This window comes from Delphinapterus leucas, chromosome 12, assembly GCF_059928025.1.
Source record: "Delphinapterus leucas isolate spDelLeu-1000000601 "Yukka" chromosome 12, BTC_Dleu_Yukka2, whole genome shotgun sequence".
Classification (NCBI taxonomy): domain Eukaryota; kingdom Metazoa; phylum Chordata; class Mammalia; order Artiodactyla; family Monodontidae; genus Delphinapterus; species Delphinapterus leucas.
The window spans coordinates 57577919-57596503 of record NC_143140.1 but is presented as its reverse complement, the minus strand read 5'-3'; the positions used below and the strand labels follow the sequence as shown (position 1 = coordinate 57596503).

The following is an 18585-nucleotide window of genomic DNA, read 5'->3' as shown; positions in this document are numbered from 1 at the left end:
CTGTAGTAATGTGTAGAGGAAACACAAGAACAAAAGATTAACAGTGATTAACTCTGGGAAGAGAAATCTGAAGTGATTTTATTTCTTCTTCATACTTATAAAAAAAGTTTCCACTTACAGTGATTACACATAATGGTTATATAATCAGTGATGGAAAACAGTAGATGTTAGAAAACAAATCATCTGACTTCTGACCATGAAAGAAATCCAACTACTGGCACAACATTTAAGGCACCATGACCTATTTCTAATCAACCTTTCTGCCTTTCCTTTCTCTTCATAGATCCCATCCCCTGGTCAAACTAAATTTCTTGCTGTTAGATGAATAGCTATTCATGCTTCTTTAACCTCTGTGCTCATGCTGTTAGCTCTGCTTCCACCACTAACGCTGCCCCTCACCTCTAACTGTTAAATTCTATCTAGTGATAATCTCACTCTTCACCAACTGAATGAATTGTCTTTACTTCCCTAAACTCCCCTTGAACACATCCTTCCTACAAACTTCCAGGTTACTTTTGGCTTTTTATAGCAGTAATCAACTTACAAGAAAACAGTATTCATATAAGTGAGTTTTTTCTTCCTTTAAACTCATAGTTCCTTAAGATCAATCTTTTCCTACTCATTTTGTGTCCTTCCTGGTGGTGCTCAGCATAGATATAGCAGATGTTTCAATTATCTACTGCGCTGCATAACAAACCATCCAAAACTTAGTGACTTAATAAGAGCAACTGTTTTATTTCTTTAGGACTTACCTGATCAGTTCTACTGCTCCACATGATGTTGGCTAGGACTGCAGTCACTTGAAGATTCAAATGGGCTGGAATAGACAAGATGGCTCACTCAAAACTTGGTCATTCATCCTGGCTGTAGGCTGAAAGCTCAGCGGGGCTGGTCTACCCGAATATCCTGGGCTCCTCACGGCATTGTGGCTGGATTGCAAAAGGAAGCATGCCAAGAACAAGAATTAATGCTCTGAGTCAGAAAACAAAAACTGCCAGTCCTCTTAAAGGCCAGGTCTGGAATTGTCACAGCGCATTTCTACCACGTTCTATTGGTTGAGGTAGTCAGAGATCCGGCCTAGATTCAAGGAATGGAGAAATAAGTGCTACCTCTCAATGAAATAAGTGACCAAGGACTTGCAGCCATTTTGAATGACCACAGCAGGTAAGCATGTTCATTTATTCAGCCAATATTATGGAGCACCTATTATGAACATTATTTTAGGCACTGAGGTTAGAGCAATAAGAAAAAAAAAAAACGAGAGAAAAACCAAACAGGCAAAACTCCCTGCTCATTGTGAGTTTTTACCAAGAAAAGAAAGAAAATAAAAAATAAAATACATAATACATTAGAAGATGATAAGTACTATGAGTGAGGTGACCTTGTTACAGTGTACCCATTGCCTATTTGTTCCCGTGTAAATATTAATAGCATCGTTTTCCACTCTCAAAAGTATCTTGATTTGGACAAAAATTTATTTGGCCATCCTAACTGTGGTGAAAAATGAAGCAGAGAAAGGCATAGGGAGTGTAGGGTATTGGAGTCTACGTTTACAAATAAGATGATCAATAAAAACAGCACTGAGAAAGTGACATATGAGTAAAGATCTAAAAGAGGTAGGGGAGCAAAGTGTGTGAATATATTTATGTGCTTAAGCCCAGGGAAAATTTGCAATTTATGTATGCAAATGAAGAAAATAATTTTTGTTGTACTTTGTAGATAAAATTTTCAGCCTTTTGCTTCTTCTAAATTAGTATGCTCTGCAACTAATTTGATTAATCCAAGGTACTCAAGTCCCCCTGATTCTTATTTGTTTCTGGAAGTAAATTTGCATGTTACATAAAACTCACTTTCGTATTGGAACAGCTTCTGAAATGAATTAAATTCAATTTGGGCACATGCTTCCTTAACCAAAAATGAAAAAAGACACCAAAGGAGCTACTTCTAAAAGCCACTTGTCGATTTTGCAGCATATGCTATTTGGAGAAAATTATGAAATATTAATGTTGTTCACCAGGGGGTGCTATAGTCATCTGAAATGAAGTACAGCAGCACAGACCAACCTTCAGGTATTCCCAAGAGCTTAGACTTTGGCTTTGGAAACATAATTTTTAAAATGTTCTCCTTTTCTCATTTTTCTTTCCTTCTTTTCCATTCTCCTCATATTACCTCCAACTCCACAAAATGTATCACTTTAGTGATGCTTTATGTCAGCTAATATTAAAATCTGTTGAGATCACTTGAGCCGTAACTACTGATAGCAACCATGAATCATAAGCACATAAGTAATTCACAAAATGATGCAGGTATATCTAAGCAAGTATGATGTGCTGAAATACATTTCCTGCCTAAAAATTACCTTCATGTTTTTACCGTGGAAAACACTAACATCTGGTTATTACACAATGTCCTCTAAATGAATAAATACATAATTATACAAATAAGCAGATTTATGATGATAGTGTGCTTTTTGTCCATGGGACTCAAAGTTTATATTCAAATGGGAGAATAAAAAGAATCATTGCACCATAAATTACGATAAATTATGAACAAGTTAAGTTACCTTTTCCCATAAGCCAGGATGACCTGGTTTTACTGCCCATAAATGTAAATAATAATAGTACTTATCTCAATAGGTTGTTTTGTGGATTATATAGGTAATCCACGTGAGACCTCTAACACAGTGCCCGGCACATAGTAAGTCATTATTGTTGTTTTTTGCAGATCTAGAGTTGGACTATCTCGGTTCAAATCCTGCTATACCACTTAATATCTGAGTAACATTGCTTAGGTTATTTAATCCTTGTGTACCTCTTTTTTAAAAAAATTAAAATAGTGATAACCATAGCGTTTATCTCAGATTTATTGAGATATTTAAATGAAACAATACACATAAAGCATTTATCACGGGGCCTTTCTCAGTACACGCTCCATGATTATTTTTACCAACTGGCTGTACCGTTTGATCAACTACAACATCTTCTGTATTTCCCAGACTTTTCTGTTCCTTTAAAATACCCAGCCATGTTCTGTTTGATTTCTCTGATGCTGACTTTTCTTTCCTTGGTCTAAATTGTCTTTTCTTTGGTCTAAATTGTCTTTTCTTTGCTTACCCACATTTGGGTTCCCTTTCCAACCAAGTGATATGCTATCTGCCATTTGATCTTCAGGCATGGATGTTACCCAAGTGTCCTTGGACAGCTTCAACAGTCCTTTCATGTGGTACTGAAACATCTTCATTTCAATTCTTTACTGCCCTTTTTCCTAATTAAATAAATCATTTCCATTAAAAAATGATTTGGAAAGCTCACAGATGCACGATTGAGTAGAAAAAAAGGCAACCATTATATTAAGAGCACGCGTGGATTTGGTTCTGCCACTTGCTAACTGTAAGGTTTTGGATCACATGCTCTTTGGAAAGCCCGGGGCCCCTCCCAAGTGTCATGGTCACTTCAGGCTCCAGCTTATCACCTTCAGCAGATTCTCATTTGAAGTTCTTCTTTGTACCTATCTGAGCTTCGACCCATAGGTGAAATCAGTATCTATCTTTGTGTTTCTCCCAAATACCCTTCTCTTATAAGGACTCTGCTTGTGTGAGACTCTAAGTGAAGGTCTTAGAGGACCAAACCGAGTTTACTTTGGCGAAGCTAAAGTAAATCCTAAAATTGAATATTAGAAATTCTTATTCTTTAAAGCTTCTGGGTGATTTCCTTATGTTATTTGGCTGTATCTCCTACTACTTTTCCTCCCTTCTCTTCTCAATCTTATTTCTCCCATGAGAGAAAGAAAACAAGTTCTCCCACTCTCTCCGGCAGAATAACTTGACTCTCATCAAACATATTGAGTTTTCTATTTCACACTACTTTTCCCATATAAATCAAAAACCTTGTGAACAACATGTTAATGGCTACATATTATTCCATAATATTGAAATACATCATGTTCTTAATCAACAATGGTTTGGACATTAAAATGTTTCATGTTTTTTACTAGTATAAATTAATCTGAAGTTAATACTTCTTTGTGAATACATTTTTGCTCACATCTCAGATTATTTCGAGAATACTTAGTGTTTACTCATTAAAAGCTTGATAAAAATAATTTTTTTGCTGAAATATTCTTAATTTAATAAAATACAATTATTAAAAACTTGGGAAAATTTAAGAGCATTTTATTATTTTTTTCTTACCTTTCATTTCAAAATCAGTTCCACCTGTGTTGGTATTTCCTGAAAAATTGGCTTATTTTATTTGTCATATGTGGAAGTTTGCACTACCTGTGGTGATCATAAAACAGTAGGTACTATTAGCATATACAAAACACTGTATTGTTTTCCTATCTTCCTTGCATATTATTATCTTGCCTCTTTTGGGATAATACATATTTCAACCCACAACTCATTTAGTCCCCCAGTCAAGCATTCCCCATCCCCCAGCTCTGTCTCCAGGCACAAGAAAGCCTTTCCCACTGTCCTTCACCAAGGGCTGCAGTAGCAGTGGACTTACTGGACAGGACACTTCCCTTTCCTCTTCCACAGGAGCATAAGGAAGGGTATTTACACCCAGTAGTAGTAATGGAGCATCATTGCGTGGCTGGGGCAGGCTGTGAGTGGAGGACAGGGGGAGGGGCCTCCTACCTGCTAACACTGCATTCCTGTTAATGCTCAAGAGGACTGGGGATAGTGGTAGAGTTCTACTTGAAGTGACTGGAAAGTTCCCTATGCTAGCTTGCAAAAGTTGGTAGAGTTGAACACTCTTGCATTGTCTTTGGGGAATAATTTCCCCTGATTGACAATAGCCTGATATCTAGATGATTCTTTCCAACTGTCACAGTATAGGGTAAAAATGGTACTGAAATGGCAAAAGGTAAATTATACTAATAATTAAGGTGTGATACAAGTGAAGTTGTTTCTATCTGTTGGCAAATAGCTTGTTTCACTTCTGTTGCCCTTTTTTTCCATTCTGTACCCTGTCTTTAAAGAAATAAGAAGGCAATAGAAAATAATTTTAATTTCCAATCCAAATGTAGTACCACATAAGGGCTGCTATGAATACATGCTTTTTGCATTCTCCTTAGGCACACAGAAGGAGTCATTCTTCCTTGTACTCCATTTTGTCTAGGTGGTACATAGAATGTTAAAAAGACCAGGGATTCAGATCCCTGAAGACCTTCTACATTCAATTAATTGTGTACACTGGAATGAGCACATGAGAAGAATAACATGATTTTTCAGACCTTTCACAGTATGTGTAGATGAATGGTGTTCAATAGGCAATACTGTTAACTTCTCAACAACTCCCCCAGGGGTCCCTTCCGTGCTGGCCTTTTCCATCTATCAGAATCAATGTGTTGCCAGACAAAGAACCCTGATTCATTTAGTGTATGCTGGTCACTCATTATCCTGGCAATGAAGACTCTGGTTAGAAGGTTTATTAGATTTAGAGATTGATGATCGTTGAGGGCTGGAGTCTGAGTTTTATGAATGCTTTGTAGCTTTCAGCTTTAATGACTAACAAGGGAAGTATTCCTTAGGCCCCTGCTGTTAGATGACACAGGCATCAAAAAGAGACTCCTAATTAAAAAGAACCAGAACCATTTTGCTCTGAGTTCTGGGGATTGGTTCACACAGTTTGGGAATGAACAGACTTTTTGCTTGAATCAAATCCAATAATTTTGTTTAGATTTGGAAGAGCTCTTGGAGTTTCTCTTCCAATACTTAGTGGGCAAGTTAGAAACATTAGTAACATTTATCTGGGGGCCTCTTCCATTAGCTGAAGTGTGGGCTAGTGTTGGGAGCCAACATTCAGCAACCACAGGGGCTTTCTGGTATAGATCAGTGGTTGCCTGCCCCTGTAGCAGTGTTTTCTGCTATTGCTATCTGCTAAATCAGAATTATATCTCCAACACTTGTCTGAAGTCTTCCTAAGAGCTACCCCATTTATAAGAATAAGAGTAATGAAGATTCTAGAACAATGAGCACCTACTCTGTACCAGGCAATGCTCAGTTCTTTAAATATATAATCTTACTTTAATCTTCAATACATGCCACAGGGTAACTAATAATAATATTTTAATTTTTTTTATAGAGGGAGAAACAGAGATTTAGAGAGGTTTAAAAATGTATCCCAAGTTACTTAATAAGAGACAAAGTGAGGATTCCATTTTAAGTCTCTGATTCTAAAGCCCGTGCTTTTAGCTCCTGTGTTATATTACTTAAGTTTACCTAAATTGGTTGTATGATGAACTATAGTAATTGAAAGATTGAAGTTCCTGAAACTTCACATTAGTTATAGATTTAAATGTTTGCCTCCATGTGAATTTTCAAAACCTCTAGAACATTCACCTGAGTGTCAGCCTGTCTTGCTTCCGTGTTTCAGTGTTCCAAATCTGAGCAGAGGGAAATAGCTGAAGGCCAGTGTGATGCTCAAACTGGATAAACCTGCTGCATTGGCCTCTGGCTGAAAGCTTGAGAGAATAACAACACTGACAATTTTTGTTTTATAATGAGTATAATTATATTTTTAATAAACTTCAAGTGACTAAAATATCTTTCCTAGGGATCATAGCATCATTTAAAAAGTCTTTTTTTTTTTGTAGCATAATGTCTGTAGCTTTCACATATCTTTTTTCCTTATTATTCTTAGTGCTTTTATGATCACAGAGGGTACATTACCACAGTGCCTTTTGAGGACAGAAGAGATAAGAAGGGTTTGGTTTTGACACTGATGCCAATTTAACCAAATAGGTTGAATACCCAACCTCTAAATTTGAAAATATAAACCGAAAAGTATATAGTGTAGTGTGAGAATGTAGTGTGCAAAGTATATCTAACTTTTCTTATATTTGTCTTTGATGTACCTAATTAACAAAGTAAGAGAGCCTTACTCCTGGGAGGCTTCTGAGGGTGTCATTGAATTTCACTTTGGGGCATTTTCAAAAATATAGGGAAAAGATCACTTAAAAGAAATGGTTCATTCTTGTTGGGTTGCATTATGGCATTACTTATACCTTGCTGTCAGTGCCATTTTAAAGTTTAGACTCTTCGATTGCTTGGATTACTAAGGTTAGCTAACAAGCTATTAGAAATGTAAACTTAAGAGAGAGTCAGTTCCTAGGATGTGAAAAAGGAAACTCTTTATCACCCTCTTCTTTTTCCATCAAGATTTTTGCTCTATTTAAAGGGTTGCATGTATATTATTTTACAAGGAAATGACCATGCCAAATGTCCTTCTTACATCGATTGAAGTCAACAAATTCATCTGGGGCACTGACGTGCAAGACATTGAATGAGGTACAATGTCGACATTGGTTCCTGTATCTTCTATCACTAGGATTAATAATCCTTCTATAGTTTCAGTCCCACCTCAGATTCCTGTTATAAGAGAGAAAGAAGTGAAGAGTTTTATTTTCTTTGTTTTCTCTGAATCTAGTACCTAGGTACGTATGTACCTGTCGTACCTTCAAGTTTCCAAGTGCTAGGCTTTCTTTCTATGAGTTCCTTGTATTCTATGTGGGTTGCCCTTTACTGGGGCCTCTACCCACTAGCAGCCTCATATTGCACAGATCATCCAAGTTTGTGTGGGTTCTGGAGAGGATCTCATTTCCCTTCTGTTCCTTCCTCTCTGGGCTTACCTCTTGGTGAATTGAATGTACTTTCTTGACATGCACTCTATAAAAACATTCATATTTGGTACCAAGTCTTCAGGCAGCAGATACCTGTACTCCGAAATTTAGTTCTCCAAAATCTAAATTATAAATCTCCTAAGCCTTTGCTATTTTATTCTGCACTTACAAAGATTTCTATTTTTTAAAAAATCTGAACAAAACAGTCTAATTTGTCCTTCAGTTAGATTGTAAATACTCTTCAGTAGTCTTCATTTCTTTAGTTAATTGTTTGCCACTTTTTGATCAAAGTTAAATGGAATGCTGAGTCTAAGTTGTATATTTATGTGTAATCATGATAAAATCCTTCGGTTTTGGCTATAAATATTTTACAGCACTCTTCTTCAACATGAAGTAAAATGAGGACTCTATTCCTAATTAGGACTTCAGGAAGATTTTATGCAAGAACCTAGGAATTATTTTGAATCTTAGCCCTTCTGCTTTCTAATCATCTTTGTCTTAATCATACTGTTCCTTCTGTGTTATTTTCCTATTGCTTTGAATTTTCTGGAGAAACAAAAATTGCTATGTGAAGGGATAACTATTTGGAGGGAAGTTTACTCAATGGATCCAATGACCAGTTTTGGGGTGGCATTAATTGCTTATATCTTAGTGATACAGAGGGGGTCTTGGTGACAAGGCAACTTCTCAAGGGTGACAGATTGTTTTACAAAGATTGGGATCTAAAAATCAATGAAAAAATTTAAAATAACACATTAAGTATGTAGCAGAGCGAAAATTCTTCTCTACCTTTTTTGGGTCTCTGGCTATGCCAAAGAATTAAACTGACATAAGACAAATTAACAGGGCAAAATTATACAAATGTTATTGAATCTTTACATGCACATGGGAGCCTTCAAAAGAGAAAGCCTGAAGAAGTGACCAGAGCAGGAAGCTTTTACATCTTTTAGACAAAGAAGCAATACATTTGTGAAGAATTGACAAGACAAAGGGGTTTGAAGAAATAACCAGGAAGATAAGGGTTAGTTTAACAGCCTTTACAGCTCTAAATTTCCTGTCTCTGGTGATAAGGTTGTCTTCTATTCTCCGGGCACAGGGAGGAGGGTGCCTTTCTCATAGAATTTTTTTTTTTTTAACATCTTTATTGGAGTATAATTGCTTTACCATGGTGTGTTAGTTTCTGCTTTATAACAAAGTGAATCAGTTATACATATACATATTTTCCCATATCTCTTCCCTCTTGCGTCTCCCTCCCTCCCACCCTCCCTATCCCACTCCTCTAGGTGGTCACAAACCACCGAGCTGATCTCCCTGTGCTATGCGGCTGCTTCCCACTAGCTATCTACCTTACGTTTGGTAGTGTATATATGTCCAAGCCTCTCTCTCACTTTGTCACAGCTTACCCTTCCCCCTCCCCATATCCTCAAGTCCATTCTCTAGTAGGTCTGTGTCTTTATTCCTGTCTTACCCCTAGGTTCTTCGTGACATTTTTTTTTCTTAAATTCCATATATATGTGTTAGCATATGGTATTTGTCTTTCTCTTTCTGACTTACTTCACTCTGTATGACAGACTCTAGGTCTATCCACCTCATTACAAATAGCTCAATTTCGTTTCTTTTTATGGCTGAGTAATATTCCATTGTATATATGTGCCACATCTTCTTTATCCATTCATCCGATGATGGACACTTAACCTAAGTCTCATAGAATATTTATCTCCTGCTTTCAGGAGTACAAAGGAGGGTCAGAATGACCTTCGTGCACTGGCTGTTTCTTAGGTACCTTTAATTCAAAATAATAAGTATACCAAAGTGACATATTTGGGGTTGCCATATTCTGAACCCCTTCAAGTATATTCTGTGCTCTGAGAACTCCAGTATTAAATTAGTTGGAGAGCTCTCTGTTGGAATAAAGGCAGATAAATGTGTTCTACACCCTAACCTCTGATCCACATGCATGACAATAAAGTTAGCCCTTGCCCTTTATTTGAATGCATTGAAATTATGTATCTAAGAGTGGGTCTGCCAGTTAGCTCCTGGCAACAGGACAGGGATTCATGTGCTGCATGAGGAGATGAAGTACATGTGCTGAGCTCTGCAGACTCCTTCAGTCCTTTTGGCAGCAGGACCCAGGTCAGTGATACAACTATGCTGAACAATTGCTACTGCACAGTTGAATATCCTGCTCTATACTTCCTGCATCATCTGTGGTCATTCACAGTAAGTCATATGGCCAAGTGTGATGTCAGTGAGGCAGGAAAATATTATACTGCATTCACTGGCAAGCCCTGCAGGTCACATGGCCTGCCTCTTAATTCTTGAAAACTAGTATTTCATGATCATATATTTTATAGACTTCAGTTTCATTGTCTTTTAACAGTTATAGTATGAAAGAAAGCATACATCTATTGTTTAGTGTTCCCTTTCCTTTATAAAATATGGTATGTATATATATCCATAAACAATGTATTTTAGTTTCACTTGTTCCTAAACTTCATAAAAATGGTTTCATACTGAATCACTAAATGTAGTTCTCTGTGGCTTAATGTCATATTTGGCTCAATATTATGTTATAAGTTATGTAATTTTGGTTTATTTTGGGCTCTTCATAATGTTTATGTGAATAGGTATGTCTGTTTCTCCTCCAATACAACCCTGTTTTAACTACTAATAATTTATAATAACTCAATGTTTTCCAGGACAAGAGTCCCCCCCACCTTATTCTTCTTGGTTAATCTTTGGGCTTTGCTTGTCCATATAAATTTTATAATCAGCTTGAAAAATTCTATGAAGAACTTTGTTGGGGTTTTGATAGGAATTGTATTAATTTTGCAAGTCTCTTTCTGTAAATTTGACATATTTTGGAATATTGAAGCTTCTTCTCCACTAGCAAGTGATTAATAAATACAGTAAATGGGGAATTTTTTGTTTATGTCTTCATTAATGCTTTATAGTGCTCTATATAGAGTTATTGTACACTTTCTTAGGTATATTCTCAGATACCTTATATTTTATGTGTATCTATTTGTGTGTGTATTTAGATACAAAAAACATGTAGTATATATTTTATATAAATATAAATATATAAATATAGATTTATATGTAATATATAAATATATTTTTGTGTTACACATAAAATATTTAAATTATATCCACATAATATAATTTAATTAATACTAATATATTGATTTTAAATCTGGCCAGTTTGCTAAGTGCTTATATTATTTAAAACAATTTTCTGGTAGATTATTTTGGGGTTTTTTTGGAGATAAAAGAATCAAATAACGTCTGAATAATAAAAATTTGTTTCTTACTCTTAAATCTTACTTTATCTTCATCTTTTCTTAATAAGCTTGCTAGGACCTCAACTCTAATGTTCAATGCTTTGTCTTTGATATCAATCAAAGTTATGCTACTAATTGCCATTAAAGTATTTACTTTTGTTCTTTAAAAAAACACTTTACTGAGGTATAACTTACATATGATAAAATCACACTTTAATAAGTATGATTTTTAGGTTTTAGAGTTGTGCAAATGTCTCCACAGTCTAGTTTTGGAACATTTCCATCAACCCAAAAGTTCCTTTGTTCACATTTGCAGTCAATCCCCACTCCCACCTTCACTACTAGGCAACCGCTGATCTGTTTTTGTTGTTATAAATTTGATTTTTCATACCATTTCACATAAATGGAATTATACAATATGTAGTTCTTTTGTGTCTGGGTTTTTTATTCAACAATGTTTTTGAGGTTCATCCATGTGTAGCATGTTTTATTGCTGAATACTATTTCATTGTATGAGAATACCACACTTAGTTTATCCATTCTTCAGTTGATGGACAATTGAATTATTTCTAGTTTTTGCTACTATAAATAATGTTGCTATGGACATTTGTGTATATGTATCTTTGTGTACATAATTTTTTATTTCTCTTGGGTAGATTCCTAGAAGTGGAATGGCTGGGTTGCATAAGTTTATGTTTAATATTTTAGGAAACTGCCAAACTAGTTTCCAAAGTGGTTATACTATTTCACATTCACGAGTAATAAACGAAGTTTCCAGTCTCTCCACATGCTTGCCAATACTTAGGTAAACTGGACTTCACCAAAATTAAAAACTTCGAGCTTCAAAGGATATTAGCTCTTACAACTCAACAGTAAAAAGAAAAATAACCCATTTGAAAATGGGCAAAGAATTTGAATATGCATTTCTCTAAAGGAAATATACAAAGGCCAATAGGAACATGAAAAGATGGTCATATAATTATCCATTAGGGAAATGCAAATCAAGACCACAGTGAGATATTTCTTCAGATTCATTAAGATAACTGTAATAAAGACATACAGTAACAAGCGTTGGTAGGGATTTCGAAAATTGGAATCCTCATCCATTGCTGATGGGAATGTAAAATGATGTAACAACTTTGGAAAACAGTTTGGCAGTACCTCAAAAAGTTAAGCATACAGTTACCTTAATATGCAGCAGTTACACTCCTAAGTATATACTCAAGAGAAATGAAAACTTATTTTCACACAAAACTTGTACACAAATATTGATAGAATTATTCATGATAACCCAAAGTGGAAACAACCTAAATATCCAAAATCAGAATGGATAAAATATGGCATGTTCATACAATGGAATATTTTCAGCAGTAGAAAGAAATGAAGTACTGATACATGCTACAACATGGATGAACGTTGAAAATATTATGTGAAGTGAAAGAAGTCAGTCACTAAAGACCACATGTTGTATGATTGCATTTATATGAAATGTCCAGAAGAGGCAAATCTCTAGAGACCAAAAGTAGATTAGTGGTTGCCTAGGGCTGGAGAGAGTTGGGGATTACATAGGTAGTGATTTTTAGTACGTGTGGGTTTCTTTTTGGGCTAACGAACATGTTTTAAAATTAGATAATGCTAATGGTCACATAACTATGTGAATATACTGAAAATCATGGAATTGCACACTTTAAAAGGATAAATTTAATAATATGTGAATTATGGCTCAATAAAGCTATTATAAAAATAAATGGATTATAAATATAAGGGTTTATTTCTGGACTGTCAATTCTGACCCACTGATATGCCTATCCCTGGGCTAATACCATACTTATATGATTACTGGTGCTTTATAGTAAGTTTTGAAATCAAATAGTTTTCCAACTGTGTTGTTCTTTTTCACAACTGTTTTTGGATATTCTATGTCATTTGCATTTCCATACAGATTTTAGGATTAGATTGTCAATTTCTACAAAAATGCCTACTACTGTTGATAAAGGGTGCATTGAATTTATAGATCAATTAGCAGTTACCATGTTGACAATACTAACTCATCCAATTCATGGACGTGGAATGTACCTTCATTTACTTAGATCTCTAATTATCTCAGCAATATTATATGATTTTCAGTATGCACGTCTTACACTGCTTTTGTTAAATTTATTCCTAGGTATTTTATTATATTAAATGCTATCATGAATGGTAATGTTTCCTTAATTTATTTTCAGTATTTTCATTGCTAGTATACTGAAATACAATTGACTTTTATTTATTGATCTTGAAGCAATAAAATGTGACCTTCCTTAACTTATCTATTAGTTCTAGTAGATTTTATATGTGTGGATTTTTTTGAGATTTTCTACAAACAAGACTATGTCATCTGTGAATAAAACAGTTTTATACTTTTTCTTTTCCAATTTGGTCGCCCTTAATTCATTATTATCACCACTACCACCACCATCATGATCATAATCCTCATCTAGTCTTAGAACCTCCAATGCGATGTTGAATAAAAGCAACAAGATCAGACAATATTGCCTTGTCCCCACCCTTAGGAGGAAAGCACTCAGTCTTTCACTAAGAATGATGTTAGATGTGAAATTCTGTGTATGATTCCCCTTTATCAGGTTGAGAAATTTTCCTTCTGTACCCAACTTGTTGAGAGTTTTTATTATGAGTGGATGTTAGATTTATCAAATAATTTTTCTGTATCGTGATCATAAGTTTTTAATCTTTCACTTTATTAATGAAGTATATTATAATAATTGATTTTCAATGTTAATGCATCCTTACACCAATAGGATAAATCCTTTTTATTATGCTGTTTCTTTTTACATATTGTATTTGTTTTGCCAATATTTTATTAAGGAGTTTTGGATCTTTCTTTATGAGTGATATTGGTCTGTAGCTTTCTTTCCTTGTGATGTCTTTGTCTTCATGCTTTGGTTTCAGAGTAATTGTTGTCAGAGTACCAATAACTATTGGTAGGTCTTCCCTTGGCTTGTATTTTCTGAGGAAGAATTGGTATTATCTATTTTTCAAATAGTTGATAAAATTTCACCTGTGAAGTGGTCAAGCAGTCAAGCAGCAGTGCATTGGCTAATCAGGCCACAAGTATTACTACTGCAGTTGTTAGGTTGATTTTTCACACATATTTCCATAAATTAGTCATATAAGAAGACAACAGCCCAAATGAATTCAGAGAGTTTATTACTTACACAGAAAACAAAAGTATGATCAGCAGAGTCTAGTCTCAACTCCCCACATCCCTAGTGCCATAGGATGACACAGAACCATAGTCCAGATGGCAGACAACACAAGCAGTGTGTCACTCGGTCATGGAGAAGTGGTCTCTAAAATATGAGCAAGCAGTTTTATAAACTTCTGTAGAAGCCTCCAGCTATATCCTAAGGAAGGGCTGGGAGGGCAAGTTGGAAAGTTCTGTACTCAGCTGAAACCAGAGAGATGGATGAAAATGCCTGTGGCAGTCTTCCACAAGATAGGAATGAGAAACTGGCTTCTGACAACTCCTCAACAGACTTACCTCCTCTTGTTTCAGAAGAAATCATAGGACATTCCACCAAGACTTGGGTTAGACTGTAGTCAAGCCTTGCCTGTGAGGCCTCCTACATGGCCTACATGGAAACGTGTAAGGTTACTAGAGTGCTTTGGCAGAGCCTTTCTCGTACAAAAATCCTGGTACTGGGCTTTTCTTTGTGGAAATATTTTAAATTAATTCAATTTCTTTCCTTATTTTAGGCCTATTCATAATTTCTATTTCCTCTTCAGTTAGAAAAGATATTTATTCAGTTAGTTTCGGTAATTTATGTCTTTCTAGGAATTTGTTCATTTCATCTAAGCTATCTAATTTGTTGGTTTAGCATTAATTTATAATCATTTTATTTCTGTGAGATTGGTAATAATGCCCCTCTTTCATTCCTGATACTGGTAATTAGCATCTGCTCTTTTTTTCTAGTTCAGTGTAGCAACAAGTTTGTCAATTTTGTAATCTTTTCAAAGAGCCAACTTTTTATTTCATTGTATTTTTTCCATTTTTCAGTTTTCTGTTTCAGTGATTTTTTTCTCCAATTATTATTATTTCTTTATGTTTATTTTGCTGCATTTATCTGGTATCTTTAGGTGGAAGCTTACATTATTGATGTGAAATCTTTTTCCTTATTTGATAAAAGCATTAAATGCTCTAAGCACAGCTTTAGCTGCATTCCATAAATTTTTATATGTTGCATTTTAATTTTAGTGAATCTTGATTATTATCTTTAATGAGTGAAGTTTGATATTGGTTTTTATTTCCAGGGCAAGGCTAAAGATATCTGAAAGTACATTTTTGTGTGTAAGGTTTGGATTGATTGGGTCAAATGTTTGTGAGTGGCAAGGTTTTTGATACTCCCAGCTCGATTTTTAATCTTTATCCTGTTTTTCAATCAGAGCTAACAGACTGGAATGTTTCTGAGTGCCAAGAGCAGAAGAGTACAAGGTTTCTGCAGAACTTTGGAAAGGATGGTTAACTACTAGACAAGAAATTTTTCTCATTCCAAACAATTGGATTGGATTAACTAGCACTTCGGTGAAGCTGTTCTGAGAAACCACTTTTCTTTTTCATTTTCTCCTGCTGCCCCACATCTGAAGAGCACAAAGTGTTTCTAAGGCTATACATAGCCATGTGGGATAGTATTGTAATTAATACTGAGTTCTGAAGACCCTGCTTTTGCTAGTGAAATGATAACATATAGGAGAATAATGAATGTGCATTAAAAGGAGTGCAGTTACATTTGTTTTTGCCAATTTTCTTGATTTTTTTTAGCAGATGTAGACTTGCTTCTATGGTGCTATAATGTGCTATAATATTTTAATGGTAAATATAAGCCTCGTGCTTGAGATCTGGCACAATACATCTTTGGAGGTGTTGCAGATACTACTCTTGTCTCAATGAAGAAGAACCTAGACCATAATCCTGCCTTTAGCTATTGGGGTCACTTTGCTGAGACTAAGCAGGGAAAGAGAGAAATCAGGGAATAGAGAAGATTTTGAACATTAAAAAATATTTTACTTGCACCATGAAAATATGAGAAGATAGATTTAATTTGTTGAAGAATGACTTTCTCATGGCAATGGAGGAGATTTATGGCAGCAAACTCTAAGTGTTTTATATTGCTGATGTTGGCTAGGGGGTGAGTTGGTGAATGAGGTCACAGTGTGGTCCTACAGTAAGATTAAAAAGAAAATAAACACTAGTATCTGTTGAACCCTTACTAAGGGTCAGGACTCCCCTAAGTGGTGCTTTAACCTGGTCTCTTTGCTGACCTCCCTCAGTGAATGTTGTTTATACTTCTGTATCAGCACTCTTCACATTGAAACTCATATTTTAGTTATTTCTATGTGTAGTGTTTCCCTCCAGTATTACATCTTTAAGGGTAAGGGCCGGCTGTATTCACCTTTCGTCTCTCACAGTGTCAAGGACAATGCTTTGCATATAGCAAGTACTTAGTACATTCCTGTTAAATTGAATTGAAATAAACAAGACATCATAAGCTTGAATGACACATTTCAAATATATATAAGCAGAAAAACATAAAAAAATGACATAGCAGAATTGCCAAGTGTTGTAGAGCAGCTCAAAATGTGGTGTACTCAAACAAATAAACAAACAGTGCCTTAAAGTGTGTTCCAGGAATGAGAATAGCTTTAAAAGGATGACACTCTTCTAGGTGAGAATATTGTCTCAGCTAAAGCTATTTATGCTATCACCACATTGCATGATGTACATTGAATTTGTGAACCCAAATCCCTTAATTTCTAAAATGTCATGTTGTTCTAGAAATTGGAGCTGCGTAGATGATTAGTTGAACGACTAGTATTTTTGATAAGAAATTTCTATCTCCTATTCCAGGGTATATATACTATAGTAACTTTCCCACATGGACTTTATCATGTGGCTTCAAATTTGTGTCCTAGAGTTTGGAGCTTTGTAAAACCTAGGAGAACCAAGCATTTAGCTTTTTTGTGTGGAATAATTCAGTTTTTGTTTTTACTTACTGTGTTTTTTTAACACAGAGATTAGATTTATAAAAATTTAAAGAGAAATTTTGTTCAACTATTTCTTTATGTGACACCAAGACAACTTGGTCTTTCTCTTTCTTTCTTTCTTTCTTTCTTTCTTTCTTTCTTTCTTTCTTTCTTTCTTTCTTTCTTTTTTTTTGTTTTTACTTACTGTGTTTTTTTAACACAGAGATTAGATTTATAAAAATTTAAAGAGAAATTTTGTTCAACTATTTCTTTATGTGACACCAAGACAACTTGGTCTTTCTCTTTCTTTCTTTCTTTCTTTCTTTCTTTCTTTCTTTCTTTCTTTCTTTCCCTTTCCTTCCTTCCTTCCTTCCTTCCTTCCATCTTCCTTCCTTCCTACATTCCTTCCTTCCTTTCAGGCAGGGCTCAAGAGAAGTGTTGCTGTGTGGTATAGACAGAAAGAGCAAAGACCTGAGAGAAGATGTGAGTTTGAACTTGAGTTAAATGAATTATGGTAAATCGTATGTCCCTTCAGCTCCAGGATTTTGGTTTTCTCACTTGTAAAACAAGAGGGATTGAGCTAGAGACTCTTCTAGTTTAATTTTCTTTATTTTTAAGTAGGTGAACTTATAACACACTTCTGCAAATGATGGATGATGAACTCTGTGAAGATAATGTACATTTAGGCTAAAATATAAATGTACTGGTCTAAAATGTAAGTGTATTGTTCTTTAGGTTGTTTGCGGTACGTGGGTCTCTCACTGCTGTGGCCTCTCCTGTTGCGGAGCACAGGCTCCGGGCGCGCAGGCTCAGCGGCCATGGCTCACAGGCCCGGCTGCTTTGCGGCATGTGGGATCTTCCCGGACCGGGGCACGAACCCGTGTCCCCTGCATCAGCAGGCAGACTCTCAACCACTGCGCCACCAGGGAAGCCCTGTTCTTTAGGTTTTTAAATTGTAAGCTTTTCCTTAAGTCATTGATTTGCTTTCTTTGCACTCAGTGTCCTCAACGTACATGGTTTTTGTAACTGTTTCCCTTTTTCAGAAATAAAAAACAAGATTGTTCCTAGTATCTTCAGGGATAATTAAATGTTCTGTGAAAAGAGTTTTGAAGGTGAAAAGCACTATGTAAATGCAAAATTTTATTATTATTCTTTGACTGTCAACAATGCTTTTCCCAAGTGCTTTTCTGGACTCAAAACGTATTTATTGCACTTCTGTTGTCCAGTTCCTGCTCTGAAAAACTGTTATTTTTAGCTGGCTAATAGCTTTTTATTCTTTAGCGTAAAATTGTTTAGCTCAATAAAGTCTCAGCCAAGAAACCTGTGAAACAGCCAAATGTTTCCAAGTGGGGAACTTGTCACTATCTTGGCCATTCTTCACAATTTTTAAGTAATGTTAATAATGCTACATGAAAAAATTAAGCAAAATAGAAAACAACAAAAAAGCAAAATACCACCCCAAAGTTTTATAAACTCGAAATAACTACCATTAGCTTTAGATAAATATTATTTCAGACAATTCTCTGTACTTGTGTGCCAATAGAGAGATATACACTCACTAACACACATACGCACAGGTAGCGATAATTTTTATAAAATGGGATCATAAAATAATGCTAGTTTATATATGTCAATCCCAGTCTCCTAATTCATCCCA

At 35.3% G+C, this 18585-nt stretch overlaps 2 long non-coding RNA genes across 12 annotated transcripts in view; one reads left to right on the top strand and one right to left on the bottom strand.

Annotated features, from left to right (window-relative positions):
* LOC111168920 (uncharacterized) overlaps positions 1-4593 on the bottom strand; it is an 89872-nt gene extending 85279 nt beyond the window's left edge. For 6 of the 11 annotated variants that reach the window (XR_016395191.1, XR_016395193.1, XR_016395192.1 and 3 more), the window contains exon 1: positions 753-4167. This is a non-coding gene — a long non-coding RNA (uncharacterized LOC111168920). The other 5 variants (XR_016395197.1, XR_016395190.1, XR_016395196.1 and 2 more) reach the window with 4 other exon arrangements.
* Positions 742-18585, top strand: part of LOC111168916 (uncharacterized) — an 81307-nt gene continuing 63463 nt past the window's right edge. Inside the window, exon 1 of the long non-coding RNA XR_002643114.2 lies at positions 742-1164. This is a non-coding gene — a long non-coding RNA (uncharacterized LOC111168916). The remainder of the gene's footprint in view (positions 1165-18585) is intronic.